The 23,361-nt window shown below is 33.1% G+C and overlaps 1 protein-coding gene across 2 annotated transcripts in view; it reads right to left on the reverse strand.

Moving 5' to 3' along the window:
- The window catches only part of LOC132943910 (uncharacterized), a 25,981-nt gene extending 7,130 nt beyond the window's left edge, over window positions 1–18,851 (reverse strand). Inside the window, exons 1-2 of one of the 2 annotated variants that reach the window (XM_061013057.1) lie at window positions 18,559–18,851; window positions 1,576–1,688 (exon numbers count right to left, since the gene is read on the reverse strand). The gene's annotated coding sequence lies outside the window, so the exon portion shown is untranslated. The remainder of the gene's footprint in view (window positions 1–1,575; window positions 1,689–18,558) is intronic. The other variant, XM_061013056.1, reaches the window with a different exon arrangement.
- Between the last annotated feature and the right edge of the window lie 4,510 nt (window positions 18,852–23,361).

Consider the following 23,361-nt stretch of genomic DNA (forward strand, 5'->3'; position numbering starts at 1 on the left):
AGTTGATCCCGCACTTTGTCGCCCGTAGAAAATGACAACTCTTAAAAAATTGTGATTGTTCAACATCTTTTGGGTGTAATTCACTGCAGTAAGTGCAATTCAGCCACATTGGTAGGCAACGTGTGAAAATTCGATTTTATGCAATCTTGTAACCTGATCTGCCCGATTAACCAATGGCAGCCAATAAAATAACAAATGCTAATTTGAACTAATTATTTCTTCTATAGGCTATAACCAATATCAACCATTTATAAACAAAAATGAAAAATTACCATAGTAGATTTCAAAATCCCTGTTTGAGCACCTCCCCGGGTTGGACCTACCGGGTCCAATTTTGAATCTAAATCATCCCGGGAACCACTCAAATACACACAAAAAATTTCATCAAAATCGGTTCAGCCGTTTAGGAATGCATTAAGGACACATAGACAGACAGACAAACATTAACTTTTATATATTTATATATTAAATAGGTACTAATTCAAGTAATTTAAAGTGGTCCCCGTATAGATGTTGCGTAATTATGAAATTATATAGAAAACCAGTTAAAACTGATACATAATAAAACAATATTTTCATCACAAAAATAAGAGTATTTTTGCTGTGAAATGTTGTTTATTTTTGTTGATATAATATTTGCAAAAAAAGTTACATAGTTTGATAAACATAAAAAATATAACGGATTTTAAAACAATAATAATTTTTTTCGTTATTAGTGATATAGAAAAAAACAAAAACGTTATTGCACGGTATATAAGTGCTTTCAAATGCATTATTTGCTGTGAGGCTCGAGTGAGTAATATAAACCTAATTATATATACTACCAATATTATAATATTTGTAGCTTTCGCTTCTAATGTCCATCGATGTATACGAATATAAATAATAATAAAGCTAGGGGTGTCGTTTGTTGTATGCAGGGTAAGTACACATTTGCAAAGGTACCTAAAATTCCATATTATGATTTTTGGCCCACTATGAACTACTGAATTTATAAGACTTAAGGAAGTGTTGCAATGGTTTAGAGCTAAAAAAAAATAAATAAACTAAGCCGTGAATGCAAGGATGGCTTTTTGAATAATTATTAATATACTATTATAAGACTTCTACCTCTCCTCTTCAAGGGTAACTTGAATCTATAAGTGTTACGTTGTCTAAATTCCTATTAATTGTATTAATTATAGACATTACTTATGTAAAACATCTTGAAAAAAATAGTGGCTTGCTCAATATTGTATATGTACAGAAAAAAAATTTAATTGACGCTCCTGAATAAAGCTCCGCCGTAGTTGGCTGATTTTGCGTATATTACACATACGAATCTACATAGAAAATGCAGTTTAGTTCCCAAAAGATTTTTGTACATTTTTTTTACGAGTTAAGTATAATGGTGCAATAAGAATTTGTTGGTCGGACTTAGTTTCAAGGTTATAATCTTTTGATGATTACAATTTTGAGTATTCAAATTTAAATGTTCAATCCCACCCCACAAACAAGATAAAATTACGCTACTGAAACACTTAATATTATTATTATTATTATTATTATAAGGTCAATGAAGAAAATTACACTCACGAAGACACTGTGAGATGCGTCATGCGTGTATTTTATTCTCAGCTCGTGCCGGACTAGATATAATAGATCAATATAAGTTTGTGTTGGGCAGTATAAATGCAGCCGAGAGAAACCTATAGAAACAGAAATATTAAATAATTTATAGTTATTATAATATTATATCGCGATGTTGTATAGCTTCAAAGTTCAAATTAGAACTGAACATGATTATGTTTATGTGCAGGGAGTGTGGGACACACTGGCCACTGGGACCCATAGAGAACATTAACTAACAATTTTTTTGTTACGTACAAAATCTCAATAAAATAGTATAAGGTAGGTGGTCGGTATAATATTTTATTTTCAAATTACTAAAAAAAATTATACATTACGATACCCACGAACAAAATAATATCTAAATACAAGATACAATTTGTAAAAGCAATCAGGTAATAAAATAATATAATATAATATTCAAAAGACAATAATTTGATATTATAATTATTTACAACATAATAATCGAATTTCATTAAAAATATATTTTAATATGTACCTTTCTTTTTCGTGATTTCATTATCAGCAGACATTAAACGTTTTGATTAATGATCTTTCGTAATAATTATAAGAACGAAAAAAATCGTTGAATTTTACGTAGGTAGATAACCCATAATAATATAGTAATACATAATTTTCATACATTTTTTTTCTTAGACGAGATGATTGAACATGTTTTTACACGTGTGTGAGTGTGACCTATGATCGCTGTAACAGAGTTATTTGATATATTGAAATACCCGCTCGCGCTATATTGGTTCATAAATCTTTGTATCCCAACTAAGTATCAGTGTGGTTAGGTTATAAGAACCGGTACAAAATGTTACATTGGGAACAAACACGTGCCAAACAACAATATTACAAGAAATCCAAACACGTACACGTCAACGCCTCCCATTACATCTGAATAATAATAATAATAATACCATCGACCATCGTCTGTAAACTTATCCGTTCGACTAACATAACCGGACCCTAGTTAGACGATCATCAACATTATAAACGAAGTAGCGGTTATCTGAACACACATATTTCCATAGTATACTATTCCTACATATATATCGACCCATTATTCGATATCCGTTATTATCGAATATTTACGACGGCCGGTGAGAAGTCGAACAATTTTAATCGTGCAGAAATTTGAAATTTCCCGATACACAGATGCACTGAACAGCAATATCGTCGGGTTGGATTGAAATAATATTAATGGATATTATATTATTAGGTATAGCAAATCGAAGTAACATCAAGATAACCATTACACCAACAAATGATTTAAATCCTTGACAGTTCGGCCCGCAGTAAAGTACTCATAGCTTAGTTTATAGGGTTAAAAACCCATCAGCGGTGCTTGACGGTCGTGTTTAAACGCGCAACACGGATGGCTAATCATAGAGAGAGAAAGAGACAGACATGGACAGAAACAGAGAGATAGACAGACAAAGATTGCAGCGGTGGGTTTTAAAACGAGCTTCTAAAAAGGATTATTCGTCTGGAGAAAACTACTGTACCGAACGTCGTAAAATAATAATAATAATAAAAAATACAGGAAAATACGGTTAGAATAAAGAACGGCGCGCGTTATCAAGGATAACAAATCATACATTTGTGTTGTTTATTGTGTACTATTATACTATTTATTATACTATTTATACTACCATATTATACTTTCACTACGGTCGTCACCGGTTACAGAGTATATACGCAGCCATCAGGTACATGGGGTAGACAATAGGTTCGAACAAGAAAGCGTTACTTGTGTCGCGATGACGGATGTATAGTGGCTGCGGGTCGAAACGGAGGAGGAGCGAGAACAAAAAATTACTGTTATTATTATTCGTACGCAATGGTTTTCGTATAAATAATGTAACATTATACCTATAGGTATTCTTCCGGAAGGAAACTGCTGCAGCGGCTGCACTTTTGTTTTACATTTTAGTCGATTGTAATTATTAATAATTATTGTTACGCGCGGTAGCCGCTGTTCATCTCGCGACGACTGAACAACTGTATATAGCGACACATCACATAATCATAATATAATATTATAATTTTTTCGATCGATTGCCGTTCGACGGTGATCACAGCCGGCAGCTGCAGCAGCAGCAGCAGAAGCAGAATATATTGTTTCCATGACACGCGACACGGCCAATTAATGTCACTGCCGCCGTCGCCGCCACTTGCCGCACGTTTTTTTTACGAACACAAAAAGAAAATTACATCGGAAGAAGAAGAAGAATATATTTTTTATCACGAGCGTGTTAAACGCGCGGCGTTTCATGGTCACGGGACGTCTGCTCACCGCCAACACGGTCGGACGACGACCGATATCAAACAGAGGGTGCGCGAAACGCGATTATTTAATAATTTATACGACGACGACTACGCGAAATTAATCCGAACCAGAGTCGTCGCTCACGACGTGTAGACCAACACAATGTGTGCAGACCATAGTCCATAATATTATAAAATAATGTGATGTGCGGTTCTCATGTGCAGATCGTCTGCGTATACCCAATTACCTGCCTGGTTATATTGTAGTGAAAATGATGATTGATGAATAATGAAATTAATGACGCGAACAGTATATTACGAGCACAATTTTCAGTGTTTCGAAAACTAACTTTGAAACAAATCTACTCAGATGTTTTGTCGGTATTAGACAGATAGCCGTGTTGTAATGATATTATTTTAAAAAAGAAAATCCAACCAGATACAAAAACATGTACCTAGCATACTACATAGTACATATTATATATATAATATAGTTGCATGTGCACTTTGCAGTTCAAAAATGTCTTTGACGGATGCTCTGAATTCCAGACGAAAGTAAAACCGACAATAAACAGAGTACAATGCGCGAGACGACAGTATAATATATATTCACATAATACTATATAATATGTAACCACCGACCAGGTACATATATAATAGTATACACAACAATATAATACTATACACAGGTACAACGTATACCGTGTACGATGTTTCCTCGAGACTTTTCCCAAAAAGCGCACGAACACTGCGCGGAAATACGTGTACGCACATATAGGTATAAGCTTATTATACCATACAATATGTCAATACATATTGTAATAATACCTATATGTACGTATATAAGAAATATATTATTATATTGTATTATATATATGCACCGAGATGAGAGGCATTGTACGCGCGGGATGAATGCATAACGGGAAATTACAAAATCTTTTCATCACGGACCGCGGTGTTCACAATAATAACATATATATTTATATATATGTACATTATAAATTATAATATTATTAAGTATATGTATATTATGCTGCCCGTTGCCTGACGACAATAACGAGTGAAAGTAGGTGTGCTCCGTGGGCCACATAACCGCCTACAACCGGTCGTACAGCTGTGGGTAGACCGCACGGATGATGTCATTGCACATGCCGGCTTGACATGTACGCGGGTGTAGTGTGCGTAGGTAATGTGCAGTGTACAAGTTGCACACACACACACACACACACACACTCTCGCCTCGGAAACGGCAAGGTCGTCGCCGCATCCGGACCCGAAGGTCCTTCGTCGCCGTCGTGAGTTGCGCGGTGTTTATTAATTTATTATACGGTAATATAAAATATTACGAATTTTGTTTATATTTATATAGTTTTGTCGACTTCGCGTAGGAATATGTAACGCGAACCGCAAACCACGCGAACGTTTTGTCCCGCGAGAGGTTGACGAACACGACGGCGGCGGCGGAAAGTCGTGACGGGAGCGAAAATACGAAAATCGTAATCATACGCCGCCGCCGTCAACTATCCGACCTTACTCAACCGACCCAGCAGAAACCGTAAAACAATAAAATAAAATCGAGGATAAAATTATTAATAATATGCGACGCGATGTTGTACAAGCTTTATAATAGCGATCGGTCGACACGACGGCCGTTTTTGTCGAAACTGCCAAACTATAGATAAATACAAAATGTGTGGTCAATACCAATACTTTGGCTGTGAGCTTGTTTTCGATTTGTGCGCAATATATTATATTAATATTATAATGACCATCACAAGAATTTCGGTAAAAATTCCGGTATATACAATATAATATAATATTAAATAGTAATATTTAAAATTATTTATTGAAAAAAAAATTCAATAATTTTAATCGTGTTCGGGGCGTATATTGTAGGTATATAAAAAAAATAGAATTAGTTATTTATATAAAAGCAATACATATACGTGTAGTAATAATTTCAATCGAAGTCTAAAGTGTGCAGATATTACCGATATCATATTTGTAGGTTAGGTTACCTATTTGTTAATTTTGTCAGGTAAATAATTTAATTAAATGATTATTAATATTAATTTGAAAATTAATTGCGCATCACATCGTATTTTTCCTTTTACATAATTACGCACATACCGGACTTTTTCACCTCGGACTTTTTGGTAACTAGTCTTCCCCATCATATATAGATCATAAGCGCAGCTGGTGCATATCACATAATATGCCATACGATACTCTGGGCCCGTAGTCGGCAGTGATCGTGTTTCTGGTTACGTATATATATACCTAGTACTCGATCAAAATGTAATATCGACACGCGTGTGTGCTGCACGGAGGACTTAACTCGACGCGTCCATATACATACATATACATTATATCATGTTTATATACACTGTATAATAGTGTATACAGGTATTGATGGTATTACATTATTTTATAGACTCGTCGAATTCCACTGAGGCGAAAGCGAATTTTTACGGTATACACAGCCATACTGGTACACAGGCGCATGTCCATTTTGTTATAGGTATTTCGACTGAGGGACAACTTTATTATACAATTTAGGTGTACAAAGTATTCTATAAGAGATTTTTTTTATCTACAAAAGTATTTATATTATTGCCAGTAGTTAATAACAATTACTGATTAGAAGCAGCGCAATGAAAGCTGCAGTGCCTGTTTATGCATAATATGTATATACATAGAACTGGCGTAGAGGATATTATTATTTATTATATTTACGAGCCGCGATATCATCGGCACACACAATAATATATGAGTTATATTGTTTGCAACACATAATTTTAGAGAGTCGATAAAGCGATTTGTTGTCTTAAAGGCGCGTTCGTTAAAGTCGAACGTGCGGCAATGCCGTAGAGTGTGTATATTATTCACGATGACAGACGGCAGGAAACCAACACCCGCCCAATGAACCGATAACGGCGGCGGTGACTTAACGGTAACGAATCGAGTTCCGGGTTCTGTATAATATTATATACTACATACACGCACATAAAATATAATAATATATTAGATACTATATAATATGCATTATTGTTTATCATTATTGTATTATAGTCGTCACATTGGTAGGTTAACGTTGGCTCTGTCCGTGTCAGCAGCAGTAGTGATTTTCAACTCGTTTGGAATCGTATTACGGGAGAAATTAGAAGATTGTATATTATAACATTGGTGTATACATGCAACAGCGATTATTTAGTTTTTGTGGCATGCTCAGCGGTTTTAAACAGCCATAAATCACGACGACGTTTACAAAAGAAATGACGTCATTATAATACTGTGATTATTAAACACCAATTTGTCCTGCATACATATTGTACTACAGTCACCTCTATAGTTACAGCGTATTTACTGTGGGCCTATGTAGCTGTGTTTTGTACAGTTTATAATATATATATATATACAATAATATACATCTGCAGCGACGGAGGAGTGTTTATTGCATTTGAGGACGTTATTGTCTATATAGAACTCCAAAACGGTCAGTGAACTCGTTTACCGCGGTAATAACAACACGCCAAACAAACACACACCCATTTAATGAGAGATAGTGTACCTACCGGGCGACTGATTAAAAAATAAGAACATATATTCATAAAAAAAAAAATTATTATTATAACAATATCCCGTGGCCGCCACGACTGCTTGCAATCGCATACAAGTATCTCTATATACGATACATTTTTAATAATATATTATATCGTATTCGTATATTATGCAAAACGTTTATAGGGTGGTATGTGTGTGTGTGCTTGCTACGCGTAGCAACTATTAACTATAATGCGATTTAGCGGTGCGCACAGAGGATATAATAAAAATATATTATAATACACCTATATATACGCACCAACTATATATAGTCATTACTGTGCGCCGGGTCCAATTAAGGATTAAAATAAAAATGATACTATATGTGCATAATATGTATATAATATAATATACGTATTATATGTATATTTATATTACGCATCGGGACGACGGCGGCGGAAAACTTATAGTTCAACAACCGCAAATCGATCCGGGCGCTGCGAGAGTCTTAAACGTTCGCTGTGTAACGCGTAGGTACTTTACCTACCTATGGGCTATATTGTGTATAATGCATACTATGCGTTATATAAATATATATATAAATTATATATTGATACGGATATGATATTATTATGTACACTTAACAGTTAACGACACCGTGGTTCCTTATCTTCGTTCGGATTCGAGCGCGTAGGTCGAAACACGTAATTCGCGCGCGTGTCGATGAGAAATAATATAATAATATATCATTACGGCCCACGACTGCAGACGTGTTTGCGTGTGTGGTTTGCAACCCGTTATTCGCCGAGTCGCAGGAAGTTGCAGGGATCACACAAAAATCCGAGGATTAAAAAGGAAAACGGCGAGGAAAGGATGCGCTGCGCTGTACGGGAAAAATATATTGAGTTTTTCAAATGACCAAAAACTGTTGCCCGGGAAGAAAAATCCAGCGTTCCATATTTCCACATAATTATATTACGGGATATTGGGAGATTTGGTGTAACTTAAAAAAATATCCATTACAACAATTATTTAAGTACCTATACTAGGGTGATGCTTATATAGGCAAACAAATATTTTTCTTCAATTTGTTTTAGGGCACCTCGTAATTATTTTATACCTAACAAGGAGATACTATTATACGTGAATTTTTTTTTTAAAAAATTATTTTAAAGGTCGCTACCAGGAATTGAAAATTGATAAATTTCGAAAAAAAATAATTGTATGTATATTTTATTATCTAGTATATTTTTCACATATAAGGTAGGTATTATTATTTGAATTAGGTATACTATTTAATTACATTCTATAAGTATTTACATTATTATAATATTAAACCTTGCTAATGACACCGGCGATATTCTTATCCAATTTTCAGGAGGTAAAATATTTAAAAAAATAAATGTAATATTATATTATGTTTAATGTTTAAATATAATTGATGTTAAAATACAGCTACTGCAATAGTTTAGGGGTGTAATAATCACTGTGTACCTACTTTCAATGAGGCTATCATGCCCCATCTACTTATGTTATACAACTAATGTAAGGACAATCAAGTCTCCACAGGCACCTTTCTCACAAGATGTTCTCCTATAATAATAACGATGTCGCATGCGAATTGCTTCGAATGAATAGTGCCGATTTAGCTGCAGTGTTATCAAGAGGACGTCGTTATCAAATATGTTGTCTTACTAACAGGCTGCAACATAAGTACCAACATTTTGCGTTAAGCAGTTCCAATTTCGTGTATGGTTTAGGGTTAGCTTAAATTAAATTGACGTATTATATCATAAACTATTCAAATTCAAACACAAGAACAATATCTATGTTATCCCCTCGGTTTTTTACGTAAGGTATATACGTAAGTCAGTTATGAGTACGTAAAATATTAATATTTATAATAACGCTTATAACCCTATTAAAAATTAAAATATCTCAAAACCCGAAGAGAGGACACGGATAATGTACTCGTCTTCAAAATTTGATTATCATTTAATTCACTCTAATATTAAAAAGCTATCCGAACAAAATTGAAACTGTCGCTGTACCTATACATACGTATACATCTTTGTTTGTTATACGCTTGTAAGACGGAGACAACGCATGCGGATACGATGCGTAAATATATAGGGACTGCCGTCGTTGTGTAAATGTCATTACTCATTATTGATATTCACGTTTAACCGGGTCAAAATATATTGTAGATAGTAATTTATGATGTCGGGATGACATACAGCTCGGTGGGAGGATACGCGTTGCTATAAGTGACTTCAATATATATATATAGGTAGGTAGGTACATCATTTATTATTATACAATAATAAATTATTATGTTTTCGTCTCGGCGGAGCGTTTCTCCGTTATAATAATAATAATAATAATATACAGCGATGTATACATCGTATTATGGGATAAAGTCATCGAGGGTATAGGCGTTACATTACGACGATGATAATATTAATAATAATAATAATATATAGTTCCACAACACTACGACTCGGTGGTGACGTTGACGGCGTTCCGCGGGCGCTGGGAAAAACGAGTTTAGCGCCCTCGGCCGCCCGCCGGAGTCTTTTGATGTTTCCCGCCAGCGGTAGGTTGACACACGGACGGACATTACGGCGGCGACGACCACGCCGTCAATATAATTTGCCACTCTTTCGCGCGTGTGTGTTGGTGTGTCGCATTGTACATCGAGAGTCCGCATTCTCGTCGTCAGCAATAATACTATAACGCCAGTATTCAATGTTTTTGCTTTTGTCAGTAATCCTTTGTGCGTCATCGGAAGTGAGAATAAACATAATAATAATACGCCGACACCGCGGTCTGTCTGTGAGTCGTTAATCGTTATGCCCGCGATGTCCAATAGAGACGGCTGTCGGCGGTGGTGGTGGTTTGGTCTGCACTTTTCGTGAGACCACTTGCAAAACGTGACTGTATATAATAATACTTTTGAAAAAAAGCTAATAAAGGTCCGTTATTAATCATAAAATCGTCATTGCCCTTATGCGCAGCTGACAAAAGCTAATATCATACAATGCCTATTACAGTCGATATATGAGTACCTGAAACGTGTGAAACGCACTCGCACGAGATGGAAAATAATGGGGGAAGTATTATAGGTATAACGGAGTGAGCCACTGTATAGTATGTGTTAAATTTGAGTATTAAGTGATGAATCATGGCGCATACGAACAGAGATTCTGAGCGAAGACGGCTGTCAGCCTACATCACCAAGTATATATTATTATTATTTAGTTTATATTATTTTATTATTATAATAGAATCTACATTATATTATAATATATTATTGTTATTAACTTTTGAGTCAATACCGCGACTTACCGTAAAATGCTGTGAAAAAGTTCGTGTCTTCCTGATGTAGGAAATGGTTTACAATTAATCTAAATGTTTAGGAAAAAGTCATTATGTAACTAAAATATAATGGTATCAGAACGTACAATTTTCAATTCACCCCAAAAAAATATTTTTGAATCACAACAAAATAACTAAAATCGATATTCATTGTTTAAATATATATAACTATATCCAAATGACCAAATTTAAACTTAAATAATATGGTAAAATTTTGTTTACATATTCTTTTAGATTTTTTGATTCCAGTATGAACTAGTTATGAGAAACCTATTGTTTTAAAGTTTCAAGTTTTTTGGCTGAGTGATAATTGTTTTGCCTACAAATAGTTCAAAAATAATTACAGTATTTTCAAAATTTTACCATGCATACAGAAATACGTAATATAAATATTTGTTTTGAATATTTTTTTTTACGGTTGTATCTTTTTTTGATTTATAAAAAAATAGATCTTGTCAAAAACTAGTTGTGTAATAACCTGCAGATAACAATTTCCCCTTTTCCCTAATTGTTGTTTGATTTTCTGGATTTTTATATTAAAAAGTACTGGGAATTTTCATTTTGACTACCAACTAGAAAAGATATCAAAGATGAAAATCAGAGAATTTTTTCTACTTTGAAATGTACCTACACTTGCACAAAAAAAATCACACAATATCATCGTGTAAGATTAATATTCATTCATCTCTTCGATTAAAATTAAAAATATATAATCATATAATCCTGCAGTGTTCGGCAACTTTTGTGTCGGGCAAAATATAAAATCTTTTAGTCTTATTTAAAAAAAAAAATAATGGCTGTATGGAATAGTCGCGGGGGCAGGATGCGGACGCCGGTCGCCGACCACTGATTAAATCGATAGTGAAATAAGGCACTTCAAAGTAATCGCATTTACTTGGATTTCATTTATTTGGGTCCATCGAACTATATAGTCAGGCGCTTAGTTATATATTATGTGTTGGTGTGACGAACTTCGTGATTGTGTAGTACAATTATTATACTATAACTTCACAAATCGAAAATATCTCACATTTAAATTATACGTACGCGTATTAGGCCAATGTTTTTCAAGTTTATTTCGGTTAAGTGTATATTAGTATATTATGTAATAAGAATAATAACTAATAAGATTAGAAAACGGTTCACTATGAGTACTTGTTTTTATCAAACGCGCAATTCCCAAACGATAAATTCGATTTTTTTTTCCTACCAAGTACCAAGTCGTATATTATAGCTGTTTTCTCTCAATACTCTGTTTCGAGTTCTTTTTGCGTCATCGCGGGAGGAAAAAAAACTAAGCCGCCGCCGTCACGTTGCAGCGTGCCTATACGCGTCGATAATGATCGACACACGTTTCTGCTTGATAGGTTTTTGGTTGTATGCTGCTAATTATTATTATTATTATTATTACTATTTAGGTGTTATACCTAATAGTCTTATTATGGTAGGTATACGTCGTTTATACAAACGAGATCGTTCACGCGTGCCCCATAACGTTTTTCACGTGTTTTGGACGGAGCCACCGTGCCCGGAGTCGGTGAAAAGCCATACATTACGAAATAATAATATGTATTACTTGTTTCAATGGTTCCCCGGTTATGATTTGTTTCTCTTAACAATTGATGCAAATCGCTTGGTGGTTTAACTTTGTCTTTGTCATCGTCGATCGCGCGTGTGGTTCGTTGGTCGTATGACCAAAGAAAATCGGTAAATACTGTGGCGACGACCACGTTGTGGACTATATATATGTATATTATATATATATATATATATATTATATTATAGTATAAATAAGTGTGTACGTACAAACGATTTCTCGCGGAAGTAGTCGTATGCGCCCGGAATTTCAAACCTCTGGATTTCGGATTTAAAACCATAAGCTGATGATATTACTGTTGATAATATAGTGCCATAGCTTATGATATTATTGTTGATAATATAGTGCAGGTATAGGTAACTCGATCATGAGTATAATATGAATAATACGATTGTGTAAGTTTCAAACTTTAAATTGGTGTGTAACACAATATCATACAATTTTGAAGTAGGTATGTAGGCTTGTAATCAACTATATTATAATCATGGTTATTGGGTTTCTATAATATTATATAGGTATACATGCAAAGACCGGGAGTTTCTTGGATATTTCAATAAGTATTTTTCTGATCGATTTAAATATTTAATGGAAGAAAATATTTTCACCGAGCATAATATGGTTATGACCGATACAATGAATGAATATTTCAGAGCATGGATATCTGTCTTACTAATTACTTTGGAAATCAAATTAAACTTGTTTTTTAGAAGCAGACCACAATATAATTCTACAGGTTTATTATTGAACGCAGTCGTGGTCCACATGTAGTTTTTTTTAATCATATAACTCAATATCATTGTATTATATAATTTCTATACGTGAATGTGAATTGCATAATATAATGTGCAATGGAATAAATAATGTCTTAAAATGGTTTTGTCGGGTTGTCGTCCAAACCGCTGTAAATGTTTTGAAAATATAATTATCTATTACAGTCGAACAGTACATCGAAAAACGAAAATAACCACAACCTTGACGAAGTGATATCAGCCGTTCGGTGACAGATTCTCAGACTTGACAGTTTATTATGGTGTCATAAAAGTATAAGTAGCAAAGACGTATCAACTGAAGCTCAATCAATATGGAGTGGTATTAAAAAGTACCTAGTAATTCACCTCTAAATATCGCAAGGGACCCTCACACCTCCACCCCAACCACTCACAAAAAGTCAACTGTCATTTTTTCAACGATAGACTTATCATTATTTTAATTATTTTATTTTATTATAATAGGTAACCAAAAAAGTAAAAAAAGTTATAAAAAAATAATTCATGTGATTTATTATAATTTATATTTAATAACCTTCCACGCCCGTGCAGGTGTACACGCAATCGCTATTGTTTCTATCGTGTATGTATACAGTGCTGCATTAGCCGACTAAGGAGTTTATTAATTTGGTGGGGGGGGGGGGTCCAATTCTCAGTAGTTATATTTTTTTATTTGTTCTCCACATACAAGTATAGTTTACTTCATAAGTCATAACTCAAAACTAACAGAAGACTTATGATTCATATAAGTCAAGGTTGCATGTTTTATGTATCCAAGAAGTTAAATGTATGTATAATGCTAACTTAGCAGGTATTTTGGTAATGTTTGAGTAGATAAGTAGTATTAAAATTATGTTTAATTAAATTATGAAGTTACTATTACTCAAATAATAATTGTTAAGAGTATTACAACACTGATGTCTGATAATATAATATTTTAGGAGTTGGGACCTAGATAAATATTATTTTATTTTAATATTAGGTATAAGTTAATTGTATTAATATATTCATTTTAAGCAATAGTTTTAAGCAATTTAAAATTGTAATTTTCTAATATTTTATCAGTATATATCTATATAATTTTTTTATCAGACTAAATTTGAATGATATGAAATAATGAAAACATTTTTTTGACGTTGAAATTGGGTGAGAAAAAAAAGATTGTATGTACCTATGTATAATAATATATCACACAAATCGTTGTGAAAAATACAAAAATAAAATAAAATATAAAATCCGATGCCTGAGGGAGAATTATAATATAGTCATTATTTAATTTGTGTTCGTATTATTACGAAATTGGCGGAATCCTCGCCGGACAATTCAAACGGTCATTATTCACAACAGTACAATATACCGCTAGAAGTACACGCACTGCACCAATATACCAATTTATTACCAACTGAAAATCTGAACAAGGTATAGTAACTAGTAAGGTACCCGATTTTGATAGCCAAATTCATTTTGTATCAGATAAATTACACCTTAATTTTATATAATTGAGTTAAGTTAAAATTCCGATGGTGAATAATAAATAATTGGTACATAACTCACAGTTATGTATAGTAATCGTTTAAGTCAGAGTTAGGTATAATTAGGTAAGTATACCTAACTTCACATCTGTATTCATATCGTCACGAATTTTTTTCTATTTAAAAATACTTAAATACGCGATATTATAGTTAAGTCAGGTATGAGGTATGTAAAGAGAGTATACTAGTATGTATAATATACCTTTATACCTGTAACGTAGGAATACGAGTACAATATATGAGTTATACGTGGGTAGGTAATATAATGAAATATTTTTCGAAAACACGCTGTGATTTAATTTTATCTTTCTTATTCGAACACACCTCACCGGTTATGTACTTACAAAGCGATATCGGGTATGGTCGTAGAATTTCGGTTATATGCACATTTATTGTACAGCTATACCTATTATATTGTATTGTATATACGAACCAATGAACGGGGCTTATTATATTTCGTTCGTGAATTCGTGATAGATTGGATATTGGAATGTGCGCAGGTATATATAGGGTAGGTATATAATATATATATACTCTTATATCGGTACAGGTATATACCGCGAGCGTGGTATAATAATATGTATAATATACATACACGTATTACATATTATATATATTATATAGGTACGTATTTGGTATACGCGCGGTACACACCTAATACCTATATCGTGCGATTAACGAAAATTTATCGCCATAAACGTTTAGAAATGAGATTCGTGACTACGGCTACGCATTAGGGTTTAGAGTGCACATTATATTATGTTAACGGCGCGCTGGTATCTAATGTAAAAATATTATATTATCATTATTTTTTATTATTAGGTAGGTACGACCATTATTACACGCGGGCGTTTCGTCGCGCGGGATCGAATCGCTGGCCGCGGCTGCAGCGTGTGCGTGTGGTGTCCTGCGTCCTCCGAGGCTCGTGTGACTAGGCGAAAAATTAAGGAACAAAACGATTTTCAGATCCATTAAGGTTAGTCGTCGTCCCGTCCGTCGATTATTTTTGGTCGGAGACGCGGTAAATTACCCGCCGCAGCGGGCAAAGCAATATAATATTTTTCTCATCACCGTTTTGAGTCTGTCGATCGTGAGAGTGTCGTCACGTAGGTATACTACCTATTTATATGTCCTCCCTCTCTCCCTCTCCCTCTTTCTCTCTCCCTCTCTCTCTCTTTCTCTCTCTCTCTCTCTCTCTCTCTCTCTCTCTCTTCATCTCTATATCTATCTGTATATTATATATAATGTATGGACTATTATGTTGTAGAGATGACGAAGTTTTTCCACACCGAGTCGAATCGCTCTTCGCGTGTGGCTATGCGGCTATCGGCTATTGGGTATCGGTTATCTGCAGCTTCTTCTGCTGCCGATGTTATATAATATGAGGTACATGACTTTTGTGGTCGGCCAAAACGATCACGTAGGCGCGCGATCAGACGAACTAGGTATATAGCATTTTATACGCGTCGCATTTTTGTGTTGCGACGCACATTTTTCTCGTCCAGTTAGGTTATATACAGCAACGGTATAATACACTTGTCTTGTAGTCTTTAGATGTAATGCGCTATTATATCATGGATGGCGAATGCTTAAGGAACGTTAGCAGTGGCATCTCATTGGGTATTTATTATATAGGTACAATATATATAATATTATAGAAACGACGGACGATTGTCCAGCTCTTCGTGGGAGGTGCTATACCGCTACGGACGGTGTAGATAAGAAGAATTTCAAAGTTGCGATTTCCTAGAGCAGTCAATATACATTATCTCATCTATAATTATACATAGCAGGTATATAAAATATAATATACCTAATATATTATATTCTGTAAACAAAGAAAACCAGACGACGCATAGACGAATAATTATTAGACTATGAACACAAAGAAAAAAATCACGGTTCGATGAGAAACTTATATAGACAACCAGGGTTTTGAGGGTATGAAAATTATTATTTTTTTATTACATACGTGCATATAGGAGGTATATATAATGGAGATTCAGATACTTTACATAATTTAATGGTATATATATATTTTATATACATTTAAGTATACCTATATTTTTAATTAAATCAGTGAAAGATTTAAACTATTTTCGTATTAAAATTCTATAATCGTTACGTAGACATAGACAGGTAGGTACTTAGTACTTTCGTCCAATTACATTAATAAGCGTTTTAGTTTCTTTTTACTATATTATAAATTTAAATTGCATACGTTAAAATTAAAAATATTCTAAAATCTGTCATGCGATATTTCGATTTCAAAATGATTGTGTAATTAAGCAAAATATGCATTATAATTTATAACTGTAAAGCACTACCTATATAGTCTATAATAGAAGTGAAATATTTTATTACAAAATAATCTCTCTGATGTGCAACATAATATTTATGGATGCAATAATAATAACGGCAAATTTGCATACTTAATAAGTACGTACTTATACATAATTATTAATTTCTGAGTATATAAATTATTAAAATATATTTATATTTATGTTGTACAACATTTATTCAAAGCAGGTAATAATTACGATGTACTCCTTTGTTAATTAATTATTTGGACAATGTGCAATTAATATCCAGCAAAATATTCGTTTTAATATTTTATCATGCCTTAAATAAAATAAAATAAGCAACACTTGTTATTTTTTAATTTTTTTGTACCTAACATTTTAGTCTGCGCACATAGTACGACTAATAAAATATGTACTATGTTTGTATTCGGCAAACGGATACCTAGTAAAACATGTTTAACGCGACAAACTACGAGTTTAAACAGTCGTTAATAATCGTAAGAAAAAATAAAATGCCGAACAGATCGTAGACAAACCTATGCTAATGCGCATCTATTGACTGTTTGCAGCGCCATGTCGTATTATACACAAACATATTATTTCGTTACACGTTTCAGAGGACGCATCGCAGCGAATCGTTGTCATTCTCGTGTGCAAGTTGCACAGCTGGGTGCATATAATAATATATATATATACAAACATTCACGATGTTACGACATTTATAACGATGACCAGTCTTTCGGAAGGTGTATATAGAAGTTAAGTCACGTGAAAGCATGCGGCCCCTCGGGCTGTATATACGGCAATATACTAGAATGTTGGAGGAAAAAAATTGTTATTATGTAAACGGCCGATCGAGAAATGACTTACGTTATTCGCAAGCGCAGCGTGGAAGACATACACACGGCGGTATTAATAATAATAATAATAATAATAATAATAATAAATCAAGGTACACGCGGTGTACTAAAATAATACACTATTATGTTATTATAGGCGGTATATATTATTATTTTGTGTATAGCTGCGAAAATTGCACCATTGAAAACGAATTAAATAAATAAATAACAACAATAATAGGTATACGAACTGAATAGTGTGACTGCAACAGTGCCGCGCGTTAACGATGTCCCTATGTAATATATTATTATGTTTAGTAGGTACTTACATATTATTATTATTTTGTTTGTTATTGCAGTGTACCTATATAGGTTCGAAAACCTGACGGTTTTAATTCTCTCGGCCGTTCTATATCACAAAATATACACACGCGTGGTGTCCTTGGACTACCATAATCGGTATGCAACTGTCTGTATATGCCACAAGTATATACCTATGTATAAATAATAATATTATGTACAATATATTTAGCCTTAATTCGGCCTTCTTTTCAAAACGTATTCAAATAGGTTTAGTGTTTTATCTCAATTTGTAAATATAAATTGTCCGACTCATTTGTTATACCATCAAAACGATATATAGGTGTATAATATTTTTGATATAATAGGTATGTTATTGTTATGGATATTATTATTATTTCGTTTCAAACTTACGTCATTTTGTTTTTATTTATCAATATGTACTACGATTATTCCATTGGTACTATATAGGTACGCGAACGACGCCGGACACGAATCGAACGCGTTACTCGTAACGTAGTGTCATCATTTTCGTACACGCGTATATTTTGCGATGTGTTTTTTTGTTTAAAAACGGTGTGAGATAAAAAATTTGATAAAAAAAAAAAATATAACAACAATAATGTTAATTGGTAAACGCAACCGGAGAGACTATTGTACAGGTCGACCGGCGATATTAGCGCGAAGCTCGTTACTGCGGCTGTTCGGCACAAACCGGTCCGCGGTCTCGTGAACGGAGGAGCGCCCTACCTGTTCGTCCTTCCTGGTCCATTACTTCATTCACCATGTTTGCGACGCCTACGATACGACGTCGAAGTCTCCGAGCGACGTATACACGCATTCTAGAGTTCTAGACCATAGAGACACACGTCATATTCATTATAATTATTATTTATTTCTGATTTCGTTATTTAAATTTGTCTAAATTATATGGGTACACCGTACACGGCATATGATATGAAGTACCCATACTCGTTCAAGAAAATTATTAATGTAAATTTAATATCAGCTGTGGTGGATTTATATCGCTGTGATAATATTGTTATTATTTAGTTGTTTTTTTTTTGGGCCCCTCGTGACAATTCTTATTAGTTGTTTTATGTTATAAATTCCGAACAGAGCAATCATGGTTGTATCGATTTTAGTGTTTTACAATGATGTGTGTTTTTTGTGTGTGAAGATAAAAAAAATAGTATCTTCAATGTTGCAGATGGCTCTGGCAGAAAAGTTAATCAAATTTGTATGCTTTATTGTGGTCTTTTTGTTTTTTTTTTAAATTTAACAGTCAATTCCTAAATATTTGAAAATGTCTAATGATTATAATTATTTACTTTTGATTTATGTTGAAACAATTTTCGTTCTAAGTAAAAGAGCTTGAAATTGTAGTACAAAGTTCCTTATATACTATTCTTACACCAACCAAAAAATATTGAGAAGACATGGAGATCATTTTTTGGAACTCGCGTCGTATGTTATCTACATGAAAAATGTATCTAAACTGCAACTGTTTGTTGGCGTTATATGTTATCTACAATCTTTCACCTTGCAATATGTAGGTGTTTGTCATCTGAGCATTTCTACATCAAAGAAGTGCTTTTCATGTTTCGAAAGACTATCTCTTTTAAAGTTCAAATTTTGACAAAATTCTACAAAATAACAAAAATATATGTAAATTATTTTGTAATTACAATTACATGAAATTTTTAATTTTAGGACTTCTAAATTTGATAAAAGATTTTTCATCAGTTATTTTTTCAGAAATTTAAAAAAATACTAAATATGTACGTGTAAACATTTTTTTAGTTATAGAAATTTCAAGTTCAAAGTCTTATGACTTTGAACTTTTAAACAAAAACTTGGTTTTTGTTCTTGTTTTAATTTTAAAAATATTAAGCGTGAACAGTAAAAATAACATTTCACTATTACTTAATTTTTACTTTTTTATATACACTAAAAGTTTTTAAATATTTTGACTAATTTTAAGCAATTAATATTTAATATTATGATTCATAAACCTATATTCACATTTCACGCCAATACATCGTTATTCGAATTATGTGTGTATTGACTTATAAGTTAATAGCGATAATATAATACCTAATATAGTATAATATATGATTGTTTGTCAAAGTTAGTTTTTACTAAGAAAAACATAAACAACTATACAGTGATAGTATTATAAATTATGTGTCGATGTAATGCAGTTCAGTCAACGTCGTCGATACCACAAAAAAAAAAATTAATATGAATTATAAAATATTCTTAGAAATAAAGGCTGACACACTTCTCTGCTCAGAGTCGTTTTTCGTAACCAGCGATTTAACATTGAATATTTGAATTCAAATTGAACACAGCCGTAGTGACTTATTCAATGATTAGGTACCTATACATACATTCATTATCCATACGGACATACTATACAGCAACGAGATACTACTATTTTTTTTAAAAAAAAAACTTAACCGAGTAGCGTCTGAAAGTTATACATCGTACAATGTAGTGTGCACATTTATTATACGTGAGTATTTATTATAAAACTTTCTTGTATTTCTGGTGAGCAATCGCGTGCGTGCAACCAACAAACGTATTCGGCAATATAATTATAATTTGGATTTTGGTATTGTATAATCATTAATCACTAACCAGCTTGCCTAAAAATCCGTTGGGATTAAGCATATTATATACCTAATACGGCAATGTAGATAGTGAAATACGCTGTACCTATATTATTACGACAAGATTGATATTTCCCATTGCAAAACACCATACATATTGTGTGAAAATTAAAATAATCATCACATTGTTGTTGTTGTTTTTTTTCTGTACCCAACGCGCATTTATATTTCACAAAACACGCGTTCGTACCGTTCTCCTCAGGTGTGCAGGTTACTGATTATAATAATAGTGTATTATGCATAATGATGTGCCCACATAATAAAAAGTGGGTTATGTACAGACTCATACCGGACATTTTAGTGGACACTAAAATATTAACAATAAGCTGATATAATAATATTATATTATACCTACTATAGAGTTTGGACGTGTCACATCGGGAATCAATCTTTATCAGTCCGATTTCGACTATATTATTATAATATGAGCCGACTGCACACGGACGTCTTGACGCTAATGCATATTTTCGTGGCAGGTATCTCTCTCTTTATGCCACTCTATAGTAATTACTCGTACAATAATAAAATCGACTTGGTTTAAACGTCTCGATTTTACGGTCGAACGACCGCGGCTGTGGCATGCCGGTCGGTTTCCGTTTTCGTCCGCGTTAAGTCTTAACACAATATATAATATTATATGATATATAATATGTTATGTGTAACACTGGCGCAGCAGCTGTCCAAAGGTAGGTGACAAAAACGTGAAATGACATTTGGTATGTAAGCATATTAAACACGTGGCGCGCGCGCGAGTATATTGCATGGGCAGACACACACACTATACGAACGCACCGACATTATTGTGGGGCGCGTGTTTAATCGGAACGGAAAGCAGTCAAAAGTAATACAATATGTTATATTGTTATAATTACCACTAACGTGAAAAATATATATTTTATATAGAGGCACCTGTATAGAATAATAATAATAATAATAATAGTATGAGAAATGAAAAGAAAAAAAAAATTGTTAAAAAACCGTATGTAACGAAATACCTGTCCTATAATACCCACCTACCCATACACGTTTACCTGAAAATAACATATTATCGTTGTATTACGCCCTTTGGATTGGATGTAATAATGTTATGTTTGATGTTTAATTGTTTGTAGTTCTTCTTCTCTGTTACACGGTCTAAAAATTCCATTGCTTTCGTGTGTGCAGTGTATTCGTTTTTTTACCAAATACGATCTCGACCGATACGGCGATATAGTAGTAATAACAATGTATACGATAGTCGACCATACAGATGATCATATTTAACGTGCGTTTAATATGTCTGTCCGGGCACGGTGCGTGTGCAGTATCTCGAAAATACCTACTGAAATACTGACCTTTCTGTCACGGTCGTTTGATCTAGATTTTTTCCGTTTCCCTGCATCGTCTTCGTTGCCCCATCGTCGCATCGTTTTCGTTTTGTGGATATTCATCGCGGTCTGTAGAACAACTATACACGCACGCACGTGAATGGTTTTGTTGTTTCCTAAATCGTGCATTTTTATATTATAGGTATTAGGTGCCCAGGTACATATTATTATTATACGAATCGGGATCAACAGTATTATATCAACGAGATTGCTCGAATTAGACTCTTCGACTCTTATTAGAATATTTTATTATTTATGTAATAAAATACAAACGCTTTCGACATTATTTACTATGATTGCAGTGTTACTTTTTCTTAAAATCAAACATACAACTATACACGTCCGTGCTTATAAAATATTATATCAATAAATAAATAATACAATAGTTATACCCTTATCTGGGCTATTTGAAACTAATTAAAATTTTAAATAATTTAAAATTGTCAACTTTTTGCATCATTTTTTTCAAACATAAAAATCTGTCAATTTAATACCATTAACATATGGATATATTATGTAAGAAACATTGAATATAATATAATAGACTTATCTATTATAATATAATAAACGGAAACAGATATAATTGCAGCTTAAAATTCGTTCTCGACTAATAAGATTTAATGCTTAGGAAAACATATTGCAAACTTAACCCCAATACAAGTGACAGCGTGACCCTGTGATTCCTTTATCATCTATTTTTAGTTCGTTTTTACTGTGATGTTAATCTACAACAAAAATAGTAACTGATATCGTTACAAGTATGTTAAACACTAAAAACTAAATACTATATAGTTTGCACATTTGGAAAAGCGTGTGATATTTGAATATATCCTATATATACTTTATTTAATTTAGGTTCATTTAGAACTCTTGTAGAGTCGTTAGAATATAATATATAATACATTTATGATGTATTCATCTATTATTCTGATCGAAATTAATAAATATTAGTTGCATTCAAAATGAGATAGGTACCTATCCTAACCTACCTACCTATAATTTGATGAAAATATGACATATGTATACATATATATCATCGTATATACGTATATATCATCTATAACTCCATATTATATATTAAAAATAGTGGGCAAGTGGGTATCGCTCTTCTGTACTGCAGTAGGTTACATTGTTACAAGTGTACAGTGGGTCACTGTAATGGATGATGTTAAATT

The sequence above is a fragment of the Metopolophium dirhodum genome, chromosome 4, assembly GCF_019925205.1.
Source record: "Metopolophium dirhodum isolate CAU chromosome 4, ASM1992520v1, whole genome shotgun sequence".
NCBI classification, from domain to species: Eukaryota; Metazoa; Arthropoda; class Insecta; order Hemiptera; family Aphididae; genus Metopolophium; species Metopolophium dirhodum.